This window comes from Herpailurus yagouaroundi, unplaced genomic scaffold, assembly GCF_014898765.1.
Source record: "Herpailurus yagouaroundi ecotype Mexico unplaced genomic scaffold, PumYag 205, whole genome shotgun sequence".
In the NCBI taxonomy this organism is placed as follows: domain Eukaryota; kingdom Metazoa; phylum Chordata; class Mammalia; order Carnivora; family Felidae; genus Herpailurus; species Herpailurus yagouaroundi.
Genome location: NW_024412436.1, coordinates 5,623,793 through 5,648,129, shown reverse-complemented (window position 1 = coordinate 5,648,129; position 24,337 = coordinate 5,623,793). Strand labels below are relative to the sequence as shown.

The 24,337-nt window shown below is 40.7% G+C and overlaps 1 long non-coding RNA gene across 1 annotated transcript; it reads right to left on the bottom strand.

The window, feature by feature from the left end:
- Window positions 1-442: 442 nt before the first annotated feature.
- LOC121015081 (uncharacterized) lies at window positions 443-22,652 on the bottom strand. The gene is made up of 3 exons (XR_005783615.1): window positions 21,972-22,652; window positions 17,949-17,954; window positions 443-453 (listed from the first exon to the last, which is right to left on the bottom strand). It is a non-coding gene; the product is annotated as an uncharacterized LOC121015081 (long non-coding RNA).
- Window positions 22,653-24,337: the final 1,685 nt, after the last annotated feature.

Genomic DNA, 24,337 nt, shown 5'->3' with positions numbered 1-24,337 from the left:
AAAAAAAAAAAAAAAAAAAAAATTACCTAGGGGCCCCTGGGTGGTTCAGTTGCCTACGACTTTGGCTCAGGTCATGATTGCATGTTTCGTGGGTTTGAGCCACAAGCTAGGCTTTGAGCTGGTGTCACGGGGCCTGCTTCGGCCTGTCTCCCTCTTTCTCTGCTCCTTCCCCAATCATGCGCATGAGCGCGCGCGCGCTCTCTCTCTCTCTCTCTCTCTCTCTTTCTCTCTTTCAAAAATAAATAAACATGAAAAAAAATAAAATAGGGTCACCTGGGTGGCTCAGTCGGTTGAGCGTCCAGCTCTTGATTTCGGCTCAGGTCATGATCTCACAGTTTGTGAGTTCAAGCCCCTCGTCGGGCTCTGCGCTGCCAGTGCAGAGCCTCCTTGGGATTCTGTCTCTCTCCCTCTCTCTCTCTGCTCCTTCCTCACTTGTGCACGTACATGTGCTCTCTCTCTCTCTCTCTCTCTCTCTCTCAAGTAAACTTTAAAAAGTTTATTAAAACGATAAAAAAAAAAATCTACCTAAAACTTTGTGTTGAAGAGCTGTTCAGGGAGGGTGGCTGTATTTTATTCTGGTGCTTTGGGCTCTCTTCATCCTTCCCTCCCCACCCCCTCCTACCCCCTCCCCATCCTGCTGCACAGCCCCATCCCAGTTTGAAAGTAAGCCCACCGTTTTGGTCAGGCTGGCACTTGGGATGCTCTGTCAGAACCTGTGCTCACACTGACATCCCTTTGGAATGTCAGGGTATGTGATGTGGTACAGTGAGTGAGAGACCTGGGTTCTGGATCGCTGATTAGCTTTGTGACTTGGGGACAAGTTACTTCACCACTGACTTTTTTCCTTTTTCTACATATTTGTAAATAAAAGAGTTTTCACACTTTTAAAAGCCGTTGGAGTCTTTTGTAATGAATTTTAGGCAGAAGCTTATTATATAAAAGGTGAGAGTGGAGCAATTCTGATTGAAATGGGTGTCAGAGGTAGGAAAAGCATCCCCTGTTTCCCATGGTGGCCCTCAAGGCACTTTCACAGGATCCTGAAGGACTCCTGCTCAGCACACGGTTTGAAAGCTGTTGTCCTTGTTTATCATAAAGGCCCTAGCTCCTGAAATAGCTGATCTCTCAAGCCTGTGCTACTGTCCTAGTTTCTCTGAGGTTAGCTCTTAATTTGTGTTCATTTAGCTAATTCAGCACTTCATTATACACAGTCTTATTTTCTTCTCTAATTGAGTTATGTAAGTAAACCTTGTCTCCAAGAGCCTTGAGATCAAGAACACTCTCCTAGGGACGGAGTGCACATTTAGCAGATAATGTTTAATTGATTAAATTAGGGGTTCTCAATCTTTGCTGGGATAAGACTCATCCCTGGGACTCTCAACATGCAGAGGCCTAGGCCTTACCTCCAGAGTTTCTAATACACTAGAGGTATGGGCATGCATAGTTTAAAAAAGCTTTACAAATGATTCAGTAGCATTGAATGATTAGGACAATTTAAATAAGGATAGTTGCATTTCAAGACCATTGCTTACACTATCTTGAACAGCGGTTCTCAATGTACAAAAAAAAGTCTCTGTAGTGGAAAGATCAATAGAACTAGGAAACCTGGATCCTTATTCCGTCTGTAGCACTGTGTAGCTTCTTTCGTTCGTTCGTTCGTTCGTTCGTTCGTTCCTTCCTTCCTTCCTTCCTTCCTTCCTTCCTTCCTTCCTTCCTTCATGTTTATTTATTTTTGAGAGAGAGAGAGAGACAGATAGACAGAGCATGAGTGGGGGAGAGGCAGAGAGGGAGCTAGAATCCAAAGCAGGCTCCATGCTCTAAGCTGTCAGCACAGAGCCTGACACGGGGCTCAAACCCACAAGTCATGAGATCATGACCTGAGCCAAAGCCAGACACTTAACTGACTGAGCCACCCAGGTGCCCAGCACTGTATAGCTTTCTGATGTTGAACAAATGACTTAACTTTTCTAGCCCATAGGATTCTCACTGATGAATTGTGGATTGTTTTCATACTTTTTTTTTTTCTTTTTAAGCTGTGGAATTCTTCAGTATTATCTTTTGGATGAAGGCCAGTAAACACAGATACTTTGAGTAGCTTGGCTTTCATCTGAATACTATTTTAATAAATGTATTAAGAATATAAAGCATGATAGGTTTGATCCTATCTTAGCAACAGAGCTAAATCACGTGAGATGGGTAGTCCAGAAAGGTAGCATTGGGATTTTAAACTGGAAACATCTTATTAGAATGTGAATGAACAAAGACAGTAAGCTTATCAGGAACTGTACTAGTTCTCAATGTGAGCATGAACTGGATTATAATTAACCAACCTGACTGGTCCTTCTGCATTCATTTAATTCAGTAAATATTTATAGAGCTTGTTTTATTCCTTGCCACGTATACAACATTGGAGATAGAATAGTGAGACAGAGTTTTTGCCTTCAAAGTTTATAATCTGCTGGGCAAGTCATACATTAAATAACACTGTTCATACTTAATTGAGTAAAATACGGGAAATCCAGAGTACTCTGAATAAGATAGGGCCTTAAGCATGAGATAGGGGTACCTAATCTGGACAGGAGGACTTGGGAAGGGCTCCCTGAGTAAATGATGTTTACACTGAGACATGAAGGATGACTGCAAGTTAATCAGTCCAAGGCTGAGTGGGAAGTAGGATTGCAGATGTCCTAAGCGAAAGGAACAGTATATACATTATTCTTGAAACCAGTGAAAACACAGCACTTTCAGGGAACTCAAGTTTGGTCTGGGTGGTCCAGAAAGAGTAAGATTTAGCTCTAGAGCTGAAGATGGTTTTCAAATTATGAGGCTATTTTCATGCTCTTTGTCCTTTATAATGGCCCAATACACGGGCAAAATCTGTGGAAGAGATTCCATACCTTCTACCAAATGTATGAATTTCCAGTGGCAATAATACATAACATTCACCAAGTCTTTGTGCCAGTTACTGTACAAAATCTTTATATGCGTTTTCATATTAATCTTCGCAATGGCCCCATGAGGTGTGTGTGCTTGTCATCCCTTCTTTCACGTGAGACGACAGTGTGAAGAGGCTCAGTGGCACATCTGGGTCTCTGACCCGTTTTGATTGTGGCAGCAAGCAATTAAGAGAATTCTCATGCTTTTAACCATTAAATTGTTTCAAGTCACTTTGATGATGAAGTATGTTAACAACTGTTATTTGAGTTTATCCTTAGTGCGCTTACACACAGCTCCCAGGCGCTTACCCAGGCCCAAATTGTGTGGTCTAGAACCAACCGTATATCCTGCAGTTTGGAGGGATGGACGTCTAACTGGTTACTAGATCCAATGTTAACCTAGATTTCAGGTATCTCCATATGTTGGCTATAGAAGTATTTTGAAACTGTGTATAGATGGCTGAACCCTGAACATTTTGGATTTCTGTTAAGAATTGTATTTAAAACTGAAGCTCTTTGCAGATGTTAGCATTCAGATAATTTTTATTTGGGGCATCATTTATTTTATATTTTTTCATGACCTAGTTTGCTACCTAGGAAATAGGACTTCTACTGTTATGTATTCTTTTGATGAACATGTGTCTAAAATGTTTTAATGTTTCTCAAATGAGTTGTGACTTAAAATTGGTAGACAGGCAAATAGCATGCATTTGTTTACTGCTCCCCTGACCAAGCTGTTCCTAAACCAGGGCTGTAGCTTTCCGTTGAGGAAACATGACTGTCGATTATTGTTTCTGATAAGCTAGCCATTTAGTAGTGTTGGTGTTCTCAATCATGTATCCTCTGTTTAGTCTTGCCCAGCATCACCCTGTTTAGTTGTCTGAAATATTTTTCTTTACGCGACCTTGCTGAGAGCCACTCTCGCGCTCCCCTGGTGCTTTCTCGTGCAGTTGGCCACGAATGCCGTTTAGGCAGAGTAATACATACACATTCATATACCAATCAGTTAGAATGGAATCGGTGAAAGTCCTCTGATGTTATGAAAGACATTGTAAACATCACTATCGCCTGGGAAGACTAATGTAATGAGTGATGCTGGAAGAAATGATGGTGTGATTTCAGGGACTTAGACTTTAGCGTCAGGGCCATTGCCAGCTCATGATGTTGGAATCTTGTCTCATCACGTCAGTTACATACGCTGTAAGGACCGGTATCAGGGCCATTGCCAGCTCGTGAGGCCACAGTCTCATCTGGTCAGTTGCATACTGCTGTGAGGACCGATATGATGTTGGCTCAGTTAGAGCCCCTTTCCTGGAATGTGCCCCTGACTATGTGCATCCACACATCCAAACTCATCCCCCAGATGGGCCTGCCCCTCATGTGTGTGCGCATAATTTACAAAAGGAATCATAGTGTACATGTTTTGTGACTTGCCTCCATCCCCTTTGCTTAAATTTTTTCATGGCTCCCTATTTAGAATTTGTTGAGGTAAATAAGATAAACAATCTTATTTATTTGCTAGGTGTGAGTAACCTTTGGGTAATTTCAAGGCTGACTTCCCCCCCTTACTTTTCCTTTTTTTTTTTTTTTTAAGATCTCTGAACTTTATTTAGTTGAATGACTTCTAGTGGCATAAATAACAAATGACACAGTATTTTATTGTATAGACAGACCAATTATTTACTTGATCCCTTTTATCTAAGCATCCCATCTATAGTGCTTTGTTTTTATTTTTGAATTTTTATTTTTATTTTATTTTTTTTAGTTTTTATTTATCTTGAGAAAGAGAGAGAGAGGGAGAGAGAGAGAGAGAGAGAGAGAGAGAGAGAGAGAGAGCAAGCGGGGAAGGGGCAGAGGGAGGGAGAGACAGAATCTCAAGCAGGCTTTGTGCTGTCAGCGTAGAGCCCAACACTGGGCTTAAACTCATGAATGGTGAGATGATGACCTGAGCTGAGATCAAGAGGTGGATGCTTAACCAAATGACCTACCCAGGTGTCCTGATTTAAAAAAAAAAAAAAAAAAAAATTAAGATTTTATTTTTAAATAATCTCTACACCCAACATGGGGCTCAAACTGACAATACTGAGATCAGGAATCACATGCCCCACCCACTAAGCCAGCCAGGTGCCCCTAAAGTGTTATATTTTTTAAAATATAAATCCTTAGGAATAAGAATGACAGAATAAAAAAGTTACATATTTAAATATTTTGGACATGTTATCAGATTGCCCTTGGGAGAGGTACCATTCGATATTTTTATCTACAGTATGTATTTTATCTGTAATAATAATGTCAGTTTCCCCACAAGCTCTTTTAAATTTTTGCTTTGTTGATAAAGAATGTCTATGAATATATTATCGTTTTCATATTTTTATTGTATGTTGGGCATCTTATTAAATTTTTTTCTTTTTCTGTATATCTTTCAAATGTCAATGATTTTTTTCTTGTTGTTTTGCACTGGTTCTAGCCTTTTCAGAATATTTGTGGTTTTTCTGAAAATGTATAACTTTCATATTGTCTTTACATGAGTATCTCCCCCTTCTTTCATTAATTAAGGCCTCTATGTTTTTTGAGAAGCGGTTTAGGGATGAGAGAAGAGATTGGGTTACCGACTGGGAACTCTTAAAACTCTCCCACTGCCTTCCCAATTTCCCCAAACTCTGCAGAGTCAGAGTTAGAGACCTTTTCTCTGTTTCTGCAGATGATATTCCAGCATCTATTTTAGCACTTTTAATTATTGGCTAACTTGTTTCTCATTTTCAGAATAGCTTAAACTCTGTAAGATTCAGGACTGCATTTTACCCTGACATTTAACACCTGCTTGCTGTGTTTTTGGTGCTTAGCAGGGTTGTGTTTATTTATTTATTTTCTGCGTGTATAGAATTAATTTTACACTTGTTACACCAAACAGCATTTTAAACACTGACATAAATTCCCTAATAAGATAAAGCAAAGACAAAAGCGTTATCTTAGAAACAACACCATCAGTCTTCAACTACTATTGCATTTGAACTTTTATAATTTGAGAGTGTATTCATGCAACAGTCTGTAGACAACTAGTTTTAACAGACAAAGAACACTTTTAAGCAGATATGACTGTCCTAAATTGTTTACTAGGGAAGAATTGTACAGACATTACCTATATTATGTGGTGCTGGAGAGCGTTGCTCTTCTCCACGCTGCACGGTGAGACCCACCGACAGTGCGGAGGAACTTGCGGCCCTTTTCATGGCCTTAGCTCCTGCTCTCGCACCTGCACGTGTCAGCCCTCCCGTGTCCCTGTGCTGGTGGACTGCTTAGGTGATGCACTGGGTGGCAGGATTTCTTTTCCTAGCCTTGTGGAGTGGACCAGTGAGGATAACCTGAGATTTTGTATGTGGAATCTTCACCAGTCCAGTAGGAAGTGAGGACTCTCAGAGCTGCACGGCGGCGGCCAGCTCACTCCAGGGCAGCCCCTACGGCTTGGAGCAGACTTGTTGGTTCACACCGTGCGGGCTGGCCTGCCGCAGGAACTGGTGGTCTGCGGCCCAGGCCTGTCCGGTGGGCGGGGCCGGGAGCACCCGAGCACATCCCCCTGCGCCCTGACCTTGTCCTGACTGCCCTGACCGTGCCCTCACTGGAGTGCGCAAACCTCCACTGCTTCCTCCTCCGCGGATCCAGCACATGCTTGGAAGGGCCCATCTTGGCTTCCCAGTATGGATGGAGTGATGTTTTGATTTTCAGATTTTCTGCTATCTGTACGTCTAGTGGAAGAGGAGGATGAGCTTGTGTCCTTAAAGAGAGCCTGGGGCTGTTACAAAATGAGAGAATGTCATGGCCGTGTAATCTAAAATTAGTACTTATGGATTCTGTATTCTCTTTCGTAATGCATTGGTGTTTTCTATATCAAATACTTAAAATGATTCAACTTTGAGTAAAATTTACTTTCCAGAGATATCTAGCATGTTTATCTTGTGCCTTTGAGTACTTTTCCAGAGATCTTTGGTATATTGGTCTCCCCATAAGAAGCACATACAGAAGTGAAAATAGCACTGACTCTGGAACACGGACTCTCCAACCTGGTTGGAATCTTGGCTTTGCCACTTACTGGCTGTGGGCCAATGGACTAGTTACTTGGCCTCTTTGTAGTACTTTACAGAATAATCTATTTCACTTAACAAGTTTATGCACAGCAAATATTTATTGAATGCTTACAGTTTGCAAGGCATTGTCCTGAGTTTGTGATTGTAAGAACCACAGTGCTTGTCTTAATGGAGTATCCCATGTGACTGTGTTAGGCCTTTGCCCTCCTTCCCCTGGATCTGTAGCTGATTTCCCTCCCACTTAGCAGAGCTTCCTTGACAGCCAGATCTTACTAACCTGGAGCCAGCTGGTATGCAGACTAGCCATAGTTTAAAAGAAATAGTGCATTTTTGAAAGAATAAAAATGATAAGCAGAAACATCTACATATTCTAAGTGATCTCTCATTGACTTCTGCATGGTAATCAATAAATGCTTGATGTATTTATCACCTTGGTAGTCAGATGCTTTCTATTTCTAGGCATCTTTTGGCTGTTCAGACATAGAGAGGGGACAGTTGCAGAGGTTGGGTAGGGACTGGTCAGCTGTGGCACTGTGATCTTGGAGAGCAGAATCATACCTTACCCTTGTATAAGATGTTCCTTTCAGCAGAGGGAAACTAGAGAGCATAATTTTCTTAACTGTGTGCTCTTAAGGCATTTTAATTTTTTGATCAGATATTTGGGAGGGGAAGGGTAAAGGAGGAATGGAAAGATAATGCCATTTGGGCAGTCTAGGAGTTTATTTAGACTTGATGTACTTGATGGGACCCAACCTAAAATCTTTTCAGTGCTAAATTGAACTGGGGTCTAACCTTCTGGCAAACTTGGGGTTCTCTGGGGCATGGGGAAAAAGAAATACAAGGAAGCTGACAATAGGGAAAAATAATTTAACTTCTGAGTGGAGATGGCTCAACAGTGTTCTGTATGAAGCCGGGTTGACATACAGGAGTGACGCATTGTAAAGTCTCTTAGTGGCTAGGCGTGATGACAGCAGCCTTGAAGGAGAGAGGTTACCTGGCAAAAACTTGATCAAGCTTGTCGGGGAGTTTAAACTACCTAGACTGTGCTGGGTTATTAATAAAGCTGAGACGTCAGTAGACTCAGATGGTTGCGATGCATAGGGTTTTTCCTAATAGTTGGAGGAGGGGGGGAGAGCTCATATAAGACATAGCTTACAGTAACAATCTGTATGTGTGTTTTTCCAGGTAGTACCTTTTGACCATTTTTATCAAGCAGTTTAATGTTTTCTTTATCCACTGTAACTGTGTTGTTTTTACTGTGTTGAGTGATGCCTGTGGAATAATACATATTTCTAAGCATCATATATATATCCTTTACCATACAGTACACTTGATTAAGTTTACACTCATTTTTTACTGCCATTCGTTTAATTTATATAAATTCTTTGGGATATTCTCTAATCTTTTCTCTGTACCTCTTTTCATGTTAATTTCCCTTCCTTCTTTCCCTAGTTAATTAAGATTTTTATTCTTTTTTTTTTTTTTTTTTAACGTTTATTTATTTTTGAGACAGAGAGAGACAGAGCATGAGCAGGTGAGGAGCAGAGAGAGAGGGAGACACAGAATCAGAAACAGGCTCCAGGCTCTGAGCCATCAGCCCAGAGCCCGACGCGGGGCTCGAACTCACGGACCGCGAGATCGTGACCTGAGCTGAAGTCGGACGCTTAACCGACTGCGCCACCCAGGCGCCCCAGATTTTTATTCTTTCAATCCATATATTCTATTCTTTAAATCCTTCCTTTTCCTTGACTTCTCATGTGACTTTTTTTTTCCTGACGCCTTAAATTAAAAAAAAAAAAAAAATTTCTTACGATGCATTAATGCAGACTATCCGTTTGTTTCTTTTCATCCCCTCCTCCCAAATTTAAGGTGGTTTATAAAGATTCATAAACTAGTAAGAAATGCAAAATACAGATACAAAATAAAATCAGAGGCCTAATATAAAAATCTAATATTTCCTTTCAGTGGAGCACAAGTATTTCTCTAAGCTTCCTATTAGATGGTGCAAAGAAAGAAACCTAGTCAGTTTATGTCCATAACATTTGAAAGCAAACACACTTTTGTTTTAAGAACAGCACAATTCCTTGACCCTAAGATCAGAAGGAAAGTTCTCCTTTGAGGCCCTCTTTGAACAGGACCCCATGAGACGGAAGGAGCATTGGGCTCCTAGTTAGTCGCCTACTATGGATGCACCAGCAGACTTCATGATGCCCCTCTGTAGGCCAAACACATCAGCCAGAGTACCTCCGATAAAGGCATTAGGTGGTGGATGATTCGAAACAGTCTGAGCTGGAAGAGGAAGGGATTTTGGAATAATTAGAGTGCATATCCTTGGCCAGTCTTTCATATCTGCTCTCTCAACTTTTTGCTGAGGAAGGAGATAGATCTGTGCTCACATAAGGACAATTCCTGGCAGCAAGAAGTCTTTCTGGAATACATATGGGCTGCGCTGGCTTTGCCGTTCTCTTCGTTGGTACTTTTGAAAGCGGAGAACATGGCCCTGTTCAGGAAGACTAGGCGGCCCCTCAACGCCAGGCTCCTTGGCAGGCCTGCTTCTCAGAAACTCGCTTGTGCTACCATACTGGCAGGTAACGGAGTTCAAGGGAACTGACTCTCGCTAACCAAATACGGGACTGACAGGAATAGAAACAACGCTTGCTTGTGCTAACCCATCATGGGAAGTGTAGTTGCACGGTGGACTGGAATTGCCGGCCATTCAGCAGGCCGTAATCTTGCTTTAGGAGACGCCAAGTTACAGTCAGAAGAGTTGCTTAATGACTCTTGGTCAAGGCCAAGGAAATTAATTAATTATGATGATGGTCATAATTCCTGCCGGCTAAGGTGTATTTTGTCCTGAGCAGTGCTAAGCACATCCTGAAAATTTTTGTTTTCCGGGCTTCCCTTTCCTGTTCTTAATCCAGGCACTGTCCTCTAAGAACGTAGTTTGCCACTGGCAAAGAAAACTCGGTTGAACGGTCTGCTTAAAAGGTGTTATAAATAAGGGAGAAGATTGATATTTGGTATTTGGATTGTCTGTGAGTCTCCACTCCCATGTTGTTCTTGTTTGCCATGCTGTTAAGACATAGTTCACTCTCAGATACGATAAATATGTTTATCTTCGTAGTCTTCACTGCCCTGCGAGAGTAAAAAAATGTAAATAAAAGTGCTGTCCATGGGCAGCACTTCAAGTGGTCATTTTAATGCATACGGCAGGTGTACACATGCATGATAAACTGCTCTGGTGCCTTAATGGTTATATTTTGGCATTGTAGTCAAATTTGATACTCCCATCCCAGCCTTCCCTTTTATTTTCATTCTAGCAGGTGCTGGGAATGCTAGAAGCAGAATACGTAGCCCCTTGAAACAATATGCTTTGAAAAGTGATCACTTTAATGCAGACATGAAAGTTTCCTGTCAGCATTAAACCAGAATTTAGGAGCCTGACATGATTGAACTTGACATTAGGTAGAGGGACCAGGTGGTATTAGGACAGTTGGCTGTCTGAAAAAAGAAATCGTGTGTCCGAGTTATACTTTATGCCGTACACAAAAATGGGTTCTGGAGGGATTAAAGATTTGAATGTTTAAAAGAAAACTTGGAAAAGTACTGGGACAAAAGTAGGGATAATTTTAATTTAATATTAGGGATGGAAAGCCTTTTGACATGACACACAACTCATAAGAGGAAAAGATAGATTTCAGAGTGTAAATATGGAAGGTTCTATCTGCGAAAAGAATCTACAGATATAACGGAGTCATACAATATTGTGGGAGGAAATATTAGCCTCTATGAAAGAATTAACTTTTTCTTTTTTTAATTTATTTAAATTTATTTTTTTAATATTTAATTTTGAGAGAGAGAGAGGGGGCAAGGAGAGAGAGACACAGTATGAACAGGGGAGGGGCAGAGAGAGAGGGAGACACTGAATCAGCAGCCGGCTCCAGGCTCTCAGCTATCGGCAAAGAGTTGGATGCGGGGCTTGAACTCACGGACCCTGAGATCATGACCTGAGCCGAAGTCAGATGCTCAGCCGACTAAGCCACCCAGTCTCCCCAAGAATTAACTTTTTCTTAATGTATTAAATACTCTTAGACATCAAAAATAAATGACAAATATCTCAATAGAAAAATGGACAAGGCTGGGTGCCTGGGTGGCTCAGTCGGTTAAGCATCTGACTTTGGCTCAGATCATGATCTTGTGCTTTGTGGGTTCGAGCCCTTTGTCAGGCTCTGTGCTGACCGCTCAGAACCTGGAGCCTGCTTCGGACTCTGTGTCTCCCTCTCTCTCTGCCCTTCCCCCGCTCGTGCGCGCGCTCTCTCTCTCTCTCTCTCTCTCAAAAATAAATAAAAAACGTTAAAAAAGTTAAAAAAAAAAATGGCCAAGGGGTCCCTGGGTGTTTCAGTTGGTTAAGTGTCCAGCTCTTGATTTTGGCTCAGGTCATGAGCTCATGATTCGTGAGTTTCAAGCCTTGTTGGGCTCTGTGCTGACAGCCTGGTATCTGCTTGGGATCCTCTCTCCTCCTCTCTCTTTGCCCCTCTCCTTCTCGTGTGTTCTTAAGAGCGCTCTCTCACTCTCACTGTCTCCAAAAATAAAAACCAAAAAAGGAAAGAAGATGGTCAAAATGTATGAGTAGGCATTCACTTAGGAGTATAAACATATGAAACCTGATTAAGATTCTCAGTTGCAAAGACAGAGCCTTCTTCAAGCCAAATAGGTAAAATAATGAAAAGATGAAGAAATTGGAAGAAGTGTGCTTTTGGTTGGTGGTGGAGAAATTAACACGGTAGTGGAAAAAGTATAGAGTTGAAATGAATTCTGGCCATTATTTAGAGGTAATTTAGGAGTGTTTTTTTATATACTTGGTACCTTTATTGCTTTAAAAGAGGGAAAAGTATTTAAAGTCAGGAAATAGTTAAGTAGAGAAGGGATTCCTGCCATTCCTAACTTAACATGCGGGACAACAGATAAGTGATTTGGGTTCATGCCTTGCCTGAGCTTGTGCGGTAATTGTTAATTTGTTCCAAGATCAGTGTCTCATAGATAAGTGGAAGTCAGCTGTTGTTTTAACTCCCCTTTTCTTGTGTTCCTGCACAGACATCTTTAATAAATGTGTCCATGTCCTGATGAAGGTACTGTTTTGTGGTAGTTTAAAGCCCTTCCCAGGTTTTTCATTATGTTTGTTTATGGGAACTTCCATTCTGATTCAGAACTCAACTCTGGGACTTTTGAGTTAGGAGACTGCTTGTTTCGTAATGAAACTGTCACCCAGGAGATAGCAGTAAACCAGCTCGCCTCCTTCTCCCCTCTTTCACTCACCTGCTTCTCATTGGCCAGTGCAAAGCAATAACCTTAGTGGAGCCATCTCTTCTGTTATAACCTATTTGTCTTCTTACAGGCCTGACTCCAAATGGTCTACAGAATCTTTTCTGTTAGTGCCAGGCGAAATAATGAAATATTTTGTTTGAAAAGGAGTCAGAGATCCCCTTGCCTTCTAGGTACTTCTGGGTTGTAAACATACTGATAGTCAGCAAAGCTAATTGAGCAGGTGAAGTGATGCTGTTACAAGAATTGTAAAGCAAAATTTGCTATGGGTAAATAACAGCAAGGTTTGTTGCTTCAGCTGAAGAATTAAATAACAACCGTAGTTGGTGGCGTTAGCTCAAGATAGAATGGTCTGGGCTGTATAAAATAACAGTTTATCAGGTTTGTTTTTAGCTCATGTGCCAGTCACTCTTCCTGTGGATTATCTCATTTAATCCTCACCTCAACACTACGATACACATACTGTTATCTGTATTTTGTAGATGTGGAAACCAACGCACGGGGAAGTTATGTCATTTCCCAAAGTTAATGTAACTGGGAAGCGTTGAATTTAGTTTAAAATGATTTAAGTGTATTGATTCCAGTTTTCAGTTAACTTTAGTTGACTTCCATATTTGATGGGTTAGGAAAGACAGTTGTAGCAGAAATTCTTTTTTTATAGCAGTCAATTGCTTTTTTCAAGATCTGGAAATGAAGTTATCTGTTGGGTGTTAAAATATTTTTAGGGATAATTATGTTTAAGTGCTACTTGCTCCTTTGCACTTCTAGGAAGTATTGTGGATGTTAACTGTGGATGAACCAATGAGCACCAGCTTTAATACTTTTTGTTTTGGGCGTTGAGGTGTCAAGACTGAGTGGTCCAGCGTGTCTAGTGACAGAGTAAATGCCATGAATGCAACTTTCAGCATTACAGCGACAGAAGAGAAACCATCGGACGTGGACATCTTTGGGAAGATTTGTGTGCCATTGCTCTGGTCTGGACCTCTTCGAAGAGGTTCTTGCCCTTGATAATTCTGAAAGACCGTTAAAGCTGGTATTTGAAAAACAGATGAAAAGCTGATGATGTAAGGACCCAGATCAAAGAAAGATTCTTGTTTTAAATTTTTTTTTTTTAACGCTTATTTATTTTAGAGAGAGACATAGAGACAGAGCACAAGTAGGGGGTAGAGGAAGAGAGAGATGGAGTCACAGAATCCGAAGTAGGCTCCAGGCTCTGAGCTGTCAGCACACAGCCCGACACGGGGCTCGAACTCAGGAGCTACGAGATCATGACCTGAGCCAAAGTCAGACGTTAACCGACTGAGCCACCCAGGTGCCCCCATCACAGAAAGATTCTAAGATGAACTTTCTTCCGCGGGTGACGTGCTGAAACAGTAAATGCTTGAGTCCATCTCACAAGATGGTCTAATCTATAGAATTGACTAGATTTTGTCCTGAAATGGATGAGAAACTGGATGTTTTTTTCCACAGCTTAACTTTTACCTATATACCCTTGATGTAAAATTAATCCACATCAGGAGCCACAACTTAACTGACTTAAATGGACTCAACTCTTGAGATTTGGAATTGTTACTTGTTTTTATTAGCAAAGTAACAAAAAAATGAAAAAAACCTTCGTGAGTTTGTAATAATTTTTTGGCTATGAAATGACACTTCAGATTTATGATATCTGCTTTTAGTAGAATAAATATTTTATCTGTACATGAATAAAAATTCAGAAAATGGTGGTATATCATACTTATTCATATGTAAACGTATGAGTATATTCTCTTTCTCTGTCATTCCTTAGTCTCCCAAAGTGAATTCTTTCTTTTTGACTCAGTTGAATTTTGAGGAAATGTCTCCTAGTGGAGGCAGGATCTGTTATTCTTTAGTGCCTCCATATAACTGCTTCTGATCGCCTGCTTCTGCCTTCAGATCTATTTCATGTTTTAACTTGGGGCATCATTGCATGGTAATTAAGAATACTGGCCCAGCCATCTAACAAACTGATGTTTGAATACCTGCCCAGTAACTTTCTTCCTTCAGCAAATATTTCAGTGCTACTATGTGTCAGATATTATTTTAGGTACTTAGAGAAACCTAGGCTCTAAGAACTTCACTGTAAAAATCCTTCCTTACATAGCTGTGTATAGGATTAAATATGATAATGCACGTAAATTGCTGAGCACATTGCCTAGAAATTGAAACCTATAAATTTTTCCCACCCCAGAACCTATAAGTTTTTTTATTTAAAAAAAAAAAAAAATTTTTTTTTTTACATTCATTTATTTTTGAGAGACAGAGCACAAGTGGGGGAGGGGCAGAGAGAGAAGGAGACACAGAATCTGAAGCAGGCTCCAGGTTCTGAGCTGTCAGCACAGAGCCCCATGTGGGGCTTGAACCCACACACCGTGAGATCATGACCTGAGCTGAAGTCAAACGCCCAACCGACTGAGCCACCCAGGCACCCCAAGAACCTGTAAGTTTATAGAAGCTCTTTCTTCGTATTATTTTCAAATTTTTTGATGATTTGGAACCTCATGGTAAAAATGCAAGTGTAAACAAATGCTCTAAGTTTTAATGTGTCATACAAAGTTACAAACACACAAAGCAAATGATTATCCATGTTTAAAAAGGCTCCTTTGATTTTAAGATGTCAAAAGATAAGCAATAAACTGTGGAAGACTACATTTATTGAGATCAAATAAAACCACAAAGTCAACACCATGTTATGTAATTTTTATTCTTTGCAAAGTAGATTTTAATTTTACTCTTAAGGTCTGCATCTCAGACTTTGAGCTCCATGAGGATAGGAGCGAAGTTTTGTTAATCTTAGTGCACCTCATTTTAGCTTCTAGTAGATAATTGAGTAAATATTCATTAAACAATTTTCTTGAATTAGTTTCAGGATTGACATTCCTCCTTTTTCCATGTCCCATGTAATTAGCATCATGTCCACCACCACACACATTGATAGGGGCGCCTGGGTGGCTCAGTCAAGCGTCTGACTCTTGATCTCAGCTCAGGTCTTGATCTCAGGGTTGTGAGTTCAAGCCGTGCATTGGGCTCTGCACTGGGCGTGGAGCCTACTCAAAAAACAAACAAAAAAACAAACCATACTAATAGGCACAGTAGAAGACACAGATCTTAACAGCCATCATGTAGAACCATTTCTTCTTTTGCCCTCTTATCCATATGTGCCCTCTGTAACTGACCCAGAGTATAGTCTCTCTGGGTCGGTCCATGTTCTAAATCACATTGCCAATTTCCTATTCATACTGGCTCTGAAAATCCTGAACACTGAGTCTCATGTAGCAAAAGCCCTTTCTCTGCTCGGCTTACTGAAGTGAAGGGCTGGGGAGTGTGATAATATGGGCTCTGGTTTGGAATTGGGAATAGTTCTTAGGTTGGAGGATAGCATGTAAAGGAAGAGGGAGAGATTTTGTGGGTCAGAAATCTGGGCGCAGCTTAGCTGAACCCTCTGCTTCAGTTTCTCAAAAGGCTGCAGTCAGGTGTTGGCCAGAACTGGGACCCTTGAAAACCCTGTGGGCTAGGTGTCTAGCCCTGTCCCCCTATAACTTTGGACTCCCCCAAAACTTAACTATGGTAAGTCTACTTGTTGACTAGGAGCCTTACTGATACGTATAAACAGTTGATTTGCATATATTTTATATATGTGTTATATACTGTATTTTCAGAATAAAGTAAGCTAGAGATAAGAAAATGTTAAGGAAATCATAAGGAAGAGAAAACAGATTTACAGTACTGTACATGTATGTATTTATTGAGGAAAATCCACATGTAGGTGGGCCAGGCTAGGGAATAGCGATGTTTCGCAGCCTGGTGGCCTTGGCTCGGCAGGGCAGCTGGAGGGTGGCCTGTGGCGATAGGGGCCTGGAGGCACCCTACAGCTACCCCTTCTGCCTGGAGGTATACCACTAGCCCACGGCCATCGGCAGCTTCGGCCACACGTGAGTGTGTCGGCTGCTGGGAGGCTTCAGGCTGGGTGCTGCCCTCTGGCATCTGGGGCTTGACATCTTGCTGGGAGTAGTTCAGGTCCCGGCTGCCCTGACCCATTGCGAGGACTGGGGTGGGGACTGGGGATCCCCTGCCCCGCGCACACCTGCTTCTGGGCATGTGCTTGTCTGCTTTAGCCTCGCCTCCTGCCCACCAGACCCCAGGCTCCACCGATCACTCACTCAGCACGGGGGAGCCCCAGGAGCTGCTGATGGCCTCCCCAGTACTCAGAGGGCAGCAGGTGTAACCCCTGTGCCAGTCGCCTTTAATTCAGTCCTGCGGAGACTAGAGTGGGCAGTTGTAAATAAATGCCTTGTGGATTTTGCTGGTCAACTCTTAAAAGAAAAATCCAAAAATAAATGGACCTGCCCACTTCAAAGCCATGTTGTTCAAGGGTCAAGAAGGTATTAGGAATCAGTCTGTATACCCTAACCATAGCAGTGATCTTCCATCCCTTTTGTTAGAAGTAAATTACTTTGTCCAGCCCCACACTCAAGGGGAGGAGGAGGCTGCACAAAGCACCGAGACTAAGACCTGGCTTAGAAACCTGAAACCTGCCTCCCACAGGACCTTCAGTGATTTTTAAAAGAGTATGAAGGGGCCCTGAGATAAAGTTAGAGAACTGCTAATCTAAACATATTAAATTAGTGGAAGATGTGTGGGAATCAATCCCATCCCTGAAAAGGTGTTTTTCTAGAGTAAGACCTTGGGCCTGTGGAGTGAAAATGAAATGAGGAAAGCCCCTGATTTTTGTGGACTTCATTTTCTGAAGAGGGAGATCTTAATGTTATGTATTACATAGCCATTTTCCATCAGCATCTTTTGGGAAATGACACAAACATGACAGGAAGAATAGCAAATGTTGTGAAAGCCAGAACATCTGCATCGTCTCCTAGCTGCTGTGAGAACACAAAGCACAATTTTGTCCTCGTCATTTTAACTTCATGCCATTAGTAGGAAGAAAGAATGCAGGTACTTAGGGTGCCTGATTGAGAGGTGGAAAACTAGCATTAACTAACATTTGTTATTATCCTGTGGGACCTGAGAAGCCCGAATGCGTGGTTTCTTGTCCACATTGTGAAAAGGTTCCGCTACTCACTTTGCCACCGTTTACTTCTGTGGTCTTACTATCATTGGGCAAAAGTTTCCTTATCTGTAAAATGCAGCCATGGATTAGATGACGAAGGTTCTGTCTGTCTTCAGAATTTCTTAAGATGGCCTGCGCTGGGGAAAGGAAAACGAGCCGTCGCAGCTTTGGTAAGGGGTGGCTTCAGGCAGAACTTCAGTGCATGACGTTTGTCTTCAGTGTCTTTTCTGCCATCCCTCCTTTATCGTTCCTGTTACTTTTTTCTCCCTTAGATGGAACCCACTCAATAAATATAGTAAGGCTATTCATTTTGCTACAATATTTACTTAAGCCCTTCATATCATAAAATAGGATTACCGGATTTTGATCACAGGTCTTCGTGTCCAGATTTTCTTTAGCTTTAATGCCTATAGTTTAGAGAGGCCTGGGAGAAAAGACTAAGAACGTACTCTTCCAAGAGCCAAGTCAAACTTTCTTTTTTTAAGGGTCTTTATATGTATGTTACCCTTTAGGAAACTCCAGAACTCCGTTCTCAAAGAGAAGGAGTTTGGGGTAATAATTTTTAAAATGGTTGTTAAAATGTTTCGGAGAAATTTCAGCATGGCTGAAGTCCATTATATGACCCAAATAATTTACAAAAACTGTGATAAGATTTTATTGTAAAATTGTTTATATCAGTCATTTAGTCTGGGCAAGAAGCTGTATTTTTCATACCCATTACTTTCTAAATGTCAAGATAAAATAATACTTTTGGAAGCCTACATTTATCTTTGCTTACAAATATGTAATTGAGAAGAATGTCAGCTAAGCCGTATTATCAATATTTAAGATTTACATATAAAAGCAGAAGTAATATAGATATATGCATACTATAGCATTAGAAAATTTGAAAGGTTTCAGCATTTGATATTGGAAACATTTATTTTATTATTCTTTTCTTTAAGTTTGTTTTTGTTTTGTTTTGTTTTTATAATCTCCACCCCCGTTGTGGGGCTTGAATTTACAACTCTGACATCAAGAGTTGCATGCTGTTCTTTTTTTTTTTAAGTTCTTTTTTTTTTTTTTTTCTTAAGTTTATCTTGAGAGAGAGGGAAAGAGAGAGAATCCTCTCTCTCTGTCAGCTGTCAGTGCAGAGCCTGATGCGGGTCTTGAACACGATTGTGACCTGAGCTGAAATCAAGAGTCGGACCAGCTGAGCCGCCCGGGTGCCCCAAGAGTCTCACGCTTTTCTGACAGAGCCAGCCAAGCACCCCTGGAAAGATACTTTTTAGATGTTTCGGGGTTTGCCTGCCTGTCTTGGTAGGTAGAGCATGGTCATGGACAACCTTGGTCTCCAGGTTGTAAGTTCGAGCCCATGTTGGGTGTAGAGGTTACTTAAAAATAAGATCTTAAAAATGTTTCGGATTACAAAATATAGTTAGATTTTTGGTTCAGGAAGGTCCTCCAGTGACATTACTGATAATGTACCTCAGTTATTGCAAAGGACAGACAACTTTGTGTGTCCCTCTTTGGCTTTTCCCAAGTTTATATCTACTTTCTAGAGTATATGCAAGAAAATCTGTGTTTTTGCAAATATATAAAGTAAGGCAACAAAAGCAGTTGAGAAATTGTAGAGAAGCTGGTCTCAGTTTGGTCAGGCCTTCAGTTCTGGAGATTTGCCAACATGGAGGTATAGGGACAGCAGAAATGGTAGGCAGTGGTACAGTAAGAACTCAGGAAATGACCAGAATACTGAATTTTAGATACCAACACTAGGTTTAGTGAGTTACTTTACTTCTTATACTTTCAAAATTTAAGGGTAATACAGTTACAACAATTGAGCCCTCTGTTAGATTTCTTGTGGAGAGTGTTGTCGTCCTTAAGTCATTTTGTATCCTTTTCATGAAGACCCATCTAAGAAATATCTTTCAGATCCTAAATATCTGAAAAAAGTCTTGTTTTTCTGGAGGAATTGAATGCTGCTGTGCCCTGACTCCTGCCCTCCCAAAGCAAAGTTCAGAACATTTTCTTCTTGGCTTTAGCCAGTAGGATTCTTAGTGCCAAATTATGCTTTAGTTTAATAACTTTACATATTTACATTCTAATTTTATGCTTGTTTTAATCTTCTACTCCTTTTTAATTTCCTTATTTCTGTGTGTTTTACTTTTTTCTTTGCTTAAAAATTTTTGGATGAGGTTGTTCTTAAAATATTTTTAAACAAAGAATTCTCAGCCTCACAAATAATCAAATGGTAAAATTGTAGCAACATTGAGAAACATTTTAAATCATATTATTAGAAATGAAACTAATTATGAAAGTGAACTGGACGCTTTCATATGTGGAAGTGAAAATCTATACAGTCTCTTTGTAAAGCCTTAAAATATCCATATATTTTGATCCAGTGATTTAACCTCTTGAAAATATCCTAAGGAAATGCCCTAAGTTTGGGAAAGGTTTTATGCACAAAAGTGTTTATATCTCCTCCTTTATTTAAAAAAGGTAAAATTTAGAAACCACCGAAATGGAATTGTTAAGTAAACTATTATGTATCTACTTGATGGAAAGAGTAATACCGTTTTTAAAAACCACCAAACAGAATCATGCCGGCTAGCATTAATTAGGCATCTTACTGTGTGCCAGGAGTGTGCTAAGTGCTTTCTTTTTTCATCCGCACCACAACCTTACGAGGATAGGTACTCTGTTTCATACACAAGGAAACAGTCTCGGGGAGCTGGAATAACTTGTCTGGGACCACCCAGCTACTGGGTGGGAGAGCCAGGGTCCAAATCCTGGAGTCTGATTTCTGTAGCTGTACTTGGAGCCACTTCTCATGGTGCCTCCTTATGAGATGAGTCGTAGAGGGAGCGAAGCCTAAAATTTATTTAATAAAGAATAAATAGAGGAGTGCCTCTGGACATCCGACTTCGGTTAAGCATCTGAGTTCAGCTCCAGTCATGATCTGGCGGTTTGTGAGTTCGAGACCCACCTCCGGCTCTCTGCTGTCAGTGTGGAACCAGCTTCGGATCCTCTGTCCGCATCTGTCTCCCCTTCCCCTACTTGCACATGCACGCGCGAGCGCACACACACACACACACACACACACACACACACACTCTCTCTCTCTCTCTCTCTCTCTCAAAAATAAATATTTAAAAAGATTTATATAAAAAAATGAATGAATAGAAGATAATATCTATAATTTTTAGATCTGGAAGGGATTTGAAGCCCCTAAGCTCCTCCTCCCCCATTTAGAGAGGAGTTAAGTTACCTGGCCAAGATCTTAGAGTTAAAAAGAGACTCTCGATTTCAGATTTCCAAGTAAACTGTGTTTGCTTTTATACAGTGGGTTTTTAAAAAATTGAAATTTAGTGATTCCTGTATCTCTTAGCACTGTATGGAAGACAGGAAGACTATATCCTTTATTTTCCTTCTGCTTTTATGTTGATAATTTCTTCCATCAGAGTTTTGTCTGTTTCTCATAGGCTGATAGAAATGAGGTGTTGCTATTTTTTTTTTTTTAATTTTTTTTTTCAACGTTTATTTTTGGGACAGAGAGAGACAGAGCATGAACGGGCGAGGGGCAGAGAGAGAGGGAGACACAGAATCGGAAACAGGCTCCAGGCTCCGAGCCATCAGCCCAGAGCCCGACGCGGGGCTCGAACTCACAGACCGTGAGATCGTGACCTGGTTGAAGTCGGACGCTTAACCGACTGCGCCACCCAGGCGCCCCAGAGGTGTTGCTATTTTTTAAAACAATGATATGTTTATAACTTTAATTGCCGTGAAAGGCATAAGTAAATTGATAACTCTGAACAGTGGTGCTTTAACTTTAATGCTAAATGTAAGTTTGTAAGTAAGTCAGGTTATATACATTATTCAATTTTTCTATCCCCAAATTTTATTTTATTTTTTTTTTTAAATTTTTTTTTCAACGTTTATTTATTTTTGGGACAGAGAGAGACAGAGCATGAACGGGGGAGGGGCAGAGAGAGAGGGAGACACAGAATCGGAAACAGGCTCCAGGCTCTGAGCCATCAGCCCAGAGCCCGACGCGGGGCTCGAACTCCCGGACCGCGAGATCGTGACCTGGCTGAAGTCGGACGCTTAACCGACTGCGCCACCCAGGCGCCCCATATCCCCAAATTTTAAAATGAGTTTGGATTTATAAAGGACCTTTAGAAACAGGGCATAAATTTTCATCATTGCCCAAATTTCCTTTTCTCACATTTCCCTCTTTCAGGTTTTCTCTTCTTCTTGCCCTCTTTTCATTTATTATTTCAGAATTTTTGAGAATACTGCATCTCCAATTGAATTTCAGTTTGAACTATCTGGTACATATTAGGCTTCTATTTTCTTAGTAGTTGGAACATGGAAATTTTTTTTTTTTAAGTTCTCTTTTTTCCTGCCCAAAATATGATGATCTGGTATACATGCTCTGCCGTACTGTTAACCTCTGGGTAGTAATTCTTTTGTTGGTCAGTAGTGTAAGTGTAAGAAGTCTCTAAGACTTATTCTATAAAATAAATATAAAATGGAAAAGAAAAGGAAAAAATAGCTTGGCTTTGATACATGTTTCATATGCATACGTTGAAAAGATGTTCTGAAAAGTTAGCTTGAACAAAAAGTGCAGGTAGAGTAATTATACCACACAGTGAAACCACCCATACTTTGAATGTCATATAAATTGTGTGCCTTCAGTTTTCTTTTTCTTTCTTTCCTCCTTCCTTCCTTCCTTCCTTCCTTCCTTCCTTCCTTCCTTTCTCTCTCTCTCTCTCTCTCTCTCTCTCTCTCTCTCTCTGTCTCTTTAGGTTTATGCAGAGACAGAAATGAACACTAGTCAGTTTCTGATCATCAGTGAGGGGGAAGTGTCAATTTCTGGTAATAGAATGATCTGTGGTTTAGGAAAAGATGTGTGCTTGGGAGTTAAATATTCTGCTTTACAAAGTAGATAACAGTTTTACTTCTTTTAAGCCGTTACCAGATTTATTTTGGAAGGAGTTACTTGAGTAATGTGTATGCATATTCTGAATTTGGAAGCATTGCAGAAGTATGTGTGTGGTAATTCTTTGGGGTACAGTAGTGCTCTTTAAGGGCTCAGGGGGTAGTTACATTTTTTAACTTTAGAGTTTAACTGCAGCACATTTTATAAATGAGAGATACTAAGTAGACAACTTGTTTGCTTTCTTGCATAAAATAGTTATTTGATGAATGTAAGGGGAAGGAAGCAAAAATAATACAAAAACAGGGAGAGGGATAAAACATAAGAGACTCTTAAATATGGAGAACAAACAGAGGGTTGCTGGAGGGATTGTGGGAGGGGGGGATGGGCTAAATGGGTCAGGGCATTAAGGGATCTACTCTTGAAATCATTGTTGCACTATATGCTAACTTGGAAGTAAATTAAAAAGAAAGAAAGAAAGAACGATCATCTGAGACTAGAAGAACTGATTTATTAACTTATTTTAACCTTTATTGTTACCCATTAAGTGTGATGGTATACTGATTTACATACATCACTTATTCTTTTTTTTTACTATGCAACTTTATTTTTTATTTTTATTTTTTTTAATATATGAAATTTATTGTCAAATTGGTTTCCATACAACACCCAGTGCTCATCCCAAAAGGTGCCCTCCTCAATACCCATCACCCACCCTCCCCTCCCTCCCACCCCCCATCAACCCTCAGTTTGTTCTCAGTTTTTAAGAGTCTCTTATGCTTTCGCTCTCTCCCACTCTAACCTCTTTTTTTTTTTCCTTCCCCTCCCCCACGGGTTTCTGTTAAGTTTCTCAGGATCCACATAAGAGTGAAACCATATGGTATCTGTCTTTCTCTGTATGGCTTATTTCACTTAGCATCACACTCTCCAGTTCCATCCACGTTGCTACAAAAGGCCATATTTCGTTCTTTCTCATTGCCACGTAGTACTTCATTGTGTATATAAACCACAATTTCTTTATCCATTCATCAGTTGCATACATCACTTATTCTTAAACCCCCTGAAGTTTAATCAGAAAAGATCACTCTTGGGGTGCTTGGGCAGCTCAGTCGGTTAAGCGTGCGACTTCAGCTCAGATCATGATCTCCCGATACATGAGTTCCAGCCCCATGTCAGGCTCTGTGCTGACAGCTCAGAGCCTGGACCCTCCTTTGAATTCTGTGTCTCTCTCTCTCTCTCTCTCTCTCTCTCTCTCTCTCTCTCTCTCTGCCCCTCCCCCGCTCATGCTCTCTCAAAAATGAATAAATGTTCAAAAAATTTTAGAAAAGATAGCTCTCATCCTGGAAGAACTCACAATTCAGTTTTGGGGAAGGGGGAGACAGATGAATTGATGAAAAGTATAATACCCTGTGATAAATACTGTGAGAACGTAAACCTAGTGTGCTGTGCAAGAATAGAAGAGATTCGTTTAACCCAGGTATTTAGCAGGGAGGAGGGAGAAGAGCCAGAGAAGACTTGTCAAAGAAGACCCAGAAGGCTGGTAGGGATTAAGTTGAGAGTATGGGGGTCAGGGAAGTCCAGTACATTCTCTGTAGTGGACTGAACACAAGAGCATTTAAATAGCATGCTAAGTTTTTATCCAGAATGATAGCTGACATTTAATATAGTGCATATCGTGTGCCAGCCACCATTCCAACTACGTGGTGTGTATTAACTCCTCCCATTTAAACAACAACCCTATTATGTAGGTATTAGAATTATCCCCATTTTACAGATGAAGAAACCGAGGCAAGGATGCAATACCTTGTCTAGGAAACAATGTGGCTAGGAAGTGGTAGCTCCAGAATTCAAACCCAGTCTGTCTCATTTCGGTTTGGGCTTTTACTACGCAAGAACTTAAACTCTGGGTTGCATTGGAGATAAACCCTTTCAATTAACTTGTATTACTGAAGCAAATATGTTATTTTCGTAAAGCAAATATGTTAATTTCGTAAAA